The sequence below is a fragment of the Artibeus jamaicensis genome, unplaced genomic scaffold (genome assembly GCF_021234435.1).
Source record: "Artibeus jamaicensis isolate MK-2021 breed Jamaican fruit bat unplaced genomic scaffold, CSHL_Jam_final scaffold_916, whole genome shotgun sequence".
NCBI classification, from domain to species: domain Eukaryota; kingdom Metazoa; phylum Chordata; class Mammalia; order Chiroptera; family Phyllostomidae; genus Artibeus; species Artibeus jamaicensis.
The window spans coordinates 7,703,089-7,710,306 of NW_026522059.1; the positions used below are offsets into that span (position 1 = coordinate 7,703,089).

At 39.7% G+C, this 7,218-nt stretch overlaps 1 pseudogene; it reads right to left on the reverse strand.

Moving 5' to 3' along the window:
• Positions 1–530: 530 nt before the first annotated feature.
• Positions 531–3,193, reverse strand: LOC119064632 (phosphoserine phosphatase-like; annotated as a pseudogene).
• Positions 3,194–7,218: the final 4,025 nt, after the last annotated feature.

The following is a 7,218-nucleotide window of genomic DNA, read 5'->3' on the forward strand; positions in this document are numbered from 1 at the left end:
TCAGGCATCCTGGATTCTGATATGGCTACTCAGGACGGAGTGATCTGTAGCCAGTTGCTGCTTTACTTAGAGCTTCAACACCTTCTCTTCAAAGCAAAGATACTGAATTGATTCTCCATAATGCCATTTTCTCCCTTACTCTTCACAATTCTATGAACCTACTATTTAAAGTTCAATTTAAATGGGGTGGCTTAGAACTTCAGACCTTGGAGATGTCAGTGGTTAATTCCATCATATGATGTTTTGCTTTGTTTGTTTAGGTTAAAATAATGAAATCACCAAAGGGGGTAAGTTTGAGGGTGGGAGGCAGGGATGGGTGGAGAGGGGGGCATGGTGGGGTGAAAAGGGAAACAACTATACTTGAACAACAATAAACAAAGGGGAAAAAAGCCCTAACTAGTTTATTTGGAAGTACAGATAATTGGTACCAAATTTATCCATTACGTTGCAACAGGCAATTGTAAGCAAATGGTATCAAACTGTATAACTTTTACAAATTAATATGAATTTGTTGTGAACTAAAAAATTCATTATTCTTCCAGTTCTCCCAAAGGCTCTACAAAGTCAGTTATGTACCATTCTGCATTGTCCTTTACTTGTCTGATCACATTTGCTCCAAATCAGTGAAAACATCAGCAGGAGAACAGGGTTCCATGTCTGTGCCTCCATCTCCAATCATAATTATTTTTTTAATATATGTTATTGATTATGCCATTACAGTTGTCCCATTTGCCCCCTTCATTCCCCTCCACCCTGCACACCCCTCCCCCCATTCCTCCGCTTTAGTTCATGTCCATGTGTTACAAGTTCTTTAGCTTCTATATTTCCTATACTATTCTTGTCTTCCCCCCTATCTATTTTCTACCCACCATCTATGCTACTTATTCTCTGTACCTTCTCCCCACTTCTCCTCCTCCCACTCCCCTGTTGCTAATCTCCATTTCTATGGTTCCGCTCCTGATCCAGCTTTCCACTTACTTTGCTTTTGTTTTAGATGTGGTTGTTAGTAACTGTGAGTTTGCTGGCCTTTCACTGTTCATATTTTCTATCTTCTTTTTCTTAGATAAGTTCCTTTAACATTTCATATAATAAGGGTTTGGTGATGATGAACTCCTTGAATTTGATCTTATCTGAGAAGCAGTTTATCTGCCCTTCCATTCTAAATGAAAGCTTTGCTGGATAGAGCAATCTTGGTTGTAGGTCTTTGGATTTCATGATTTGGAATCCTTCTTTCCAGCCCTTTCTTGCTTGTAAGGTCTCTTTTGAGAAATCCGCTGACAGTCTGATGGGAACTCCTTTGTAGGTGATTATCTCCTTATCACTTGCTGCTTCTAGAATTCTCTCCCTCATTTTAATCTTGGGTAGTGTAATTATGATATGCCTTGGCGTGTTCCTCCTTAGGTCCACTTTCTTTGGGACTCTCTGAGCTTCCTGGACTTCCTGGAAGTCTATTTCCTTTGCCAGATTGGGGAAGTTGTTCTTTATTGTTTGTTCAAATAAGTTTTCCACTTGTGGCTGTTCCTCTTCCCCTTCTGGTACCCCTATAATTCGGGTGTTGGAATGTTTAAAGATGTCCTGGAAGTTCCTATGCCTCTCCTCATTTTTTTGAATTCTTGTTTCTTCATTCTTTTCTGGCTGGGTGTTTATTTCTTCCTTCGGGTCCACTCTGCTGATTTGAGTCTCAGTTTTCTTTTCATCACTGTTGGTATCCTGTGCATTTTGCTTGATTTCATTTAGTGTAGCCTTTATTTTTTCATCTAATTTGCAACTAAAATCAACCAGTTCTGTGAGCATCCTGATCACAAGTGTTTTGAACTGTGCATCTGATAGGTTGGGTATCTCTTTGTCACTTAGAAGTATTGACTCTGGGGTACTCAAATACTTAGAAGTATTTGAGCTGTTCTGCTTGAGCCATAGTGTTTTGGTCTGTTTGCACCTGTTATGTAAGAGGGGTGAAATCTTAGGTGTTCACTGGAGTGGGTCAACCAAGTTGCTGGGTTGTGACTCACGGCAGGGTCAGAGGAGGAGAAATGACATTTGTTCCCCTCTCTCTCAGATTTTGGTCCCCTCTGCTGCTTCCCACAAGCAAATTGGGCCCTTCTTGTGCTGGTTCCTGAGTGGATGAGCTTATGTACATTCTAGGATCCTGTGGATCTCTCCAACAAACTCTCCTATGAGGCCGGGAGCCTCTCCCGGCACCTCAACCCCCAAAAGTTTTTTTGGTTGGTGCTGTTAGGCTTTATTTCCTGGCACTGGGGCCCTGCATTGCATGGTCTGTCTCACTGTCCATTTTTTCGCCTAGTTTATCTGTGTGTGAATGTGTGACTGGCGGTCAGCCAGCCACCTTGTGCCCTCACTGGGTCTGCCCATTGCCACCCCACGCCTGGGATCTGCCAACCATAACCTGCACACCTGGGTTGGTCCAGCAGCCACCACTTTTCCCTGCCATAACCCCTCTTTGCCAGCTGCTGACTCTGCCCCTCTTACTGGTCTGGATGAATGGTCCATTGTTGTCGGACTTTGGTACAGTTTAATTTTCTGTCTGTTTTGGTTGTGTTTTTGTTTCTAAATCTTTGTTGTCCTTAAATTTGGTTGTGCAAGGAGGTATAGTATTTCCACCTATGCCTCCACCTTAGCCAGAAGTCCCTCCAATCAAGATTGTTTTCTTAAAATGAAACTTTTCCTTTAAAAGTTTAATAACTTTGCCTTTCCCACCAGATTTAGCTGCTGGCTGCATCCTGTCAGAACCTGTATACTCACTATGAAAGTAGAATTTCAGCCTATTGGCAAATACATCGGTGGATGGGATATTAAGTTTTGAAGTGACATGTTCTACAATGGTCCTAAATCCACTAGATGTTAGGAAAACCTGAACATTTCACTCTTATAGGTGACTTACTAGCTCCCTTATGCCAGGCGTCAGGTGTGGAGGGTGCTCTGTGATGAGCATTTGTGCCTGTTCCCTGGAGGGCCAGATCAGTACTGGCCACTCTGTGAGGGCAGCCTTGAAAGGCTCTGCCCCCACCCATGGCTCACTTTGTCATTTCTGACACAGAATCCTCAACTCCACAGATTTTGGCCAGCTTATCAATGCCTTCTTTTCTGATGACTGTGCTGTCAACATCAAAGCAGACTGCATCCGCTGAACAGAAAATTTCCTCAACTCTGAGTGGGAGACCATCCTTAGAAGAATGTTCCTCCCCACACCAAGGGCCCAGAGACATATGAAAGGATGCACAGCATCACTAGCCATCAGAGATGTGAATTAAAACAACAGTGACACTACTTCGCACCAGTCAGAATGGCCATCATAAATAAATAAACAAACAACAATGGAACTACCTTTTGACCCAGTAATTCCACTGCTGGGATCATACCCTAAGAATCCTGAAACATTAATTCAAAAGAACCTCTGCACCACAATGTGCATAGCAGTACAATTTACAATAGCCAAGTGTCGGAAGCAAACTAAGTACCCATCACTAAATGAATGGATCAAAAAATTATGGTACATTTACACAATGGAATACTACTCAGCAGAAAGAAAGAAGGAGCTCCTACCCTTCTCAACAGCATGAATGGATCTGGAGAGCATTACACAAAGTGAAATAAGTGAGGTGGTGAAAGACAAATACAATATGATCTCACCTATAAGTGGAACCTAATCAACAACAAACAAGCAAGCAAAATACAAGCAGAGACATTAAAATTAAGAACAAACTGACAGTAACTAGAGGATCAGGGGGAGGGGGACTATGGGGGTAAAAGAGGAAGGGTCATCAAGGAGCATGTTTAGAAGACACATGGACAAAGCCAAAGGGAGGTAGGATTGAGATGTGAATGTGGGGATGGGTGGGGTGGGGAAGTGGAGGGAAAATGGAGACAACTGTACTTGAACAACACTAAAAAATAAAAAAAGAAAAAAATAATTAAATCAATGGTCTTTTATACAATAGCTAGCAAGCAATTATTTTTAGTGAAGTGAGTAAAGGAATTTGGAGAGCAAATATGGTGGAGAAAGAAGATAAAGAGTAGATGTGGATTTTTGGCCATTTGATAAAGAGCATTGGACCTCATTTGTACCAGGTGGTGACTGACCGTAGGAACATTCTGGATTTTAAACATTAAGCATATTAATCTTAGGGACTAATTACAGATTGTCAGAAATATTTATTTACTTATTTATTTATTTAATTGAGATGACATTAGTTAATAAGATTATATAGATTTCAAGTGTAGATTTCTATAATACATAATCTGTATATTACCTTGTGTGCCCATCACCAGGAATTTTTTAATAAGACAGAAAGTTGAGTAAGAGGCAGTCAGATCATCCACCGAATGATGAACATGTCTACATTTTCAGAGTACAAAAGAAATATGTTTGCATTTAATTTACCCAGTATAAACAGAAGGTAACCTCTTCATTCTATAAATGAGTAAGCAGAAGCCCAAACTAGCTAAAAAATTGCTAAAAATTATTGACCTCCAGGAAAACCAGGGCTAGAATCCAGATTTCCTGATTCTAATTCTTTTGCTTTGAGATGGGTAGAATTAAATAATATGACAAATATATTTCATTTAATATTTAGGACTGATTCCAGAAAACCCCGACTTGTTTGTGCCATCCAGGCTTCTGTTAACACAAACTGTCCTTTTGCGTTCATTGGCAAAAATGAATAAGTAAAGCAGCCTGAGTCTTTGTCTGTAGACCTCAGGTTGGAGGGACAGCCTTGGTTGTGCAGTGTACAGACTGCACAGCTGTATGTAGCAGACCTGATACTGGCCCACCAAGTACCTTTTGGCCATTTAAACACATATGAAGTTGATCATCTTTGACAAAATAGCGAGAGGAAAAAATATGATAAATATCCCTTATATTTGCTTTGTGCTTTCTAATGAACTAAACTATTTTATAATATTTTAGTTTTATTATAAAATATTTTATAATATCTTAGCTGATGGAAGGAGCAATATTCTTAGACAGCACAGACAAAGAAAAGACTGGGGCCTCTATTTGATTGGTTAGCAAGTGAAGATTCAGAGAGGTAACATGATCTCTCCATGTGTACCCAGTCAGTAAATTCAGAAAATGAATTTTAATCTCCGAATTTCTGATGTCAAATACAACTATTTCCCTATCTCATTTCAATTCAGAAACTTAAGCACAATTTTTTTTTGAACCCTTAAAGCTCCTGGGCAAGGGGTAAAAGCATGAGATCTTGGAAAAGGAGCTAAAACTGAGCTGCAAGAGCATACTCCTCTGATCTATGGATTTCATTTTTCTGAGGAGTCTTTGTGTTCTATTAGATTGAACCAGTTAGTTATTCTCACACATGGACTAAGGCTGAATGCAGGGAAGTATTCATTACATTAGAATCAGATGCACACTCATTCTTGTCTATTAGGGGCTTTGACCTGTCCAAGTGCAGAGAAAATGACCATGTTACTTATGGATCACATATGTGTAACTGAAAAGCAAAAATAATCATGTTAATTAAAAGAATTGCTCAAATTTGGCAACACAATGAAAGAGATTTAAAACTTTTAATAATTTCATCAAGATAAACTTATATAAGAAACAAAACTCGCCCATACCCTGTGTTATGTTTATACTGCCACGTAAACATTGGCTAATAATCTTTCTCACTTTTGAGCTCTTTGTGTCAGCATTATGAGAAGAGCCAGAGACAAGCAGTGAGCTCCTGGGTGGAGAGTAAGATAATCAGAAGAATGCATTTTAGCATTGAAAACAGGGGGAAGCACTCTGGTTAAACAGGGAATTGCTATGTGAAGATTCAACTTGTGATAATAATAGCATGCGTCAGCATAAAATATCATCTACTCTCTATTCAATTATATCTGGCAGTGTTTACACTCAAGAATATCTTACATAGCCTTGTGACCTACCTACAAGGCTTGTTAACATATGTTAGATTAACTGGGATGGGTCCAATTTTGTGACTTACCATTGCTTAGGGCAGCTGTCCAGGCTCTGAGTCCAAGCCTTGCCTGGTCCTTGTAATATTTCCTTCAATGTGCATCTCTCTCTTTTTCCAGGACCATCCTTTTAGAGCACACACTTAGAAACTCCTTCATTCTACACTGAGATTCTGGCCTCTTCTCAGCTCTGCACCTCACAGCCATTGGGCAGAGCTCCCCTGGCATGCTTGGCCCTGCTTCCTCAGTGCCCTGCCCAGGTCAGGGCTGTGGGCTGCCCCTGGCCATGAAGGGACATTGGGATGAAGGCACTGTGACCATTTTGAGAAAGTCATTCAGACATTTGGGGTGGCAAATGTGTTAGAAAAGCTATAGGTTGCTTCTCGGAGGCACACTCAGATATTAAAAGATAAAGCACTTCAAACTGAACTGTAAGAAACACCTAACAGAATTTCTATTCACTAGATTCATTTTGGAATGAATATTTTCTCTCTGTTCTATTAGAGTATTGAAAAAATCACTCTTTGTATGACTAAGACATAGGTTTTACTATCAGTATAAAGACATAAATATGTAACTGTATTTTCTCTCTTGTCTTCGATGGAGGAATAGTGGCAACCTCTCCTCTAGAAGAAACAGTAGGGCCTTCCTTGCTCTTATACAAACTCTAGGGGCATACAAAGTCTGTTTAGTGTCTCCAAATTAAGTCGATATATATTAGTAAGATTATAGAAACACTTTAGCTATATTGATAATATTTAAGAATGATGATAAATGCATCAGAGTATATGAAAGATTGTTTTCTTGAAAACTAAGTTTGAAGCCTATATGCTTCATGTTAGTTATGTTGCTAAAGCTTTCTGTTGCAAAGGAAAGTTCTGATGAAGTCACACTCCTCATTCTTTCTCTAGGTCATCAGCTTGTGGTTAAGGTCTAGTGTATCACCATGTGCAGCCAGGCCACCCCACTGCAGTCCATTGGTCTCTTACTTTGATGGCAAGCAATTCTGTTGAGCAATTTTTGAAATTTTTTTTGATAATTGATATGTCAATATAAATACATAAATTGCAGGCCACTAGCTTTGTTTGGCAAATTCATCATCTTAATGACAGTCCATCAAACAAAACAGACACTGAACTGCAAAGCCACTACATTCCCAGAATCAAACCTCATCATTTGGGAAGTAGATACTCATAGCATATATATGGACAAACAAACAAAACGAGTTCTGTATTAGACCCAGTGATGGTATGGCTGTATTTCTGAACAGAATGTGCA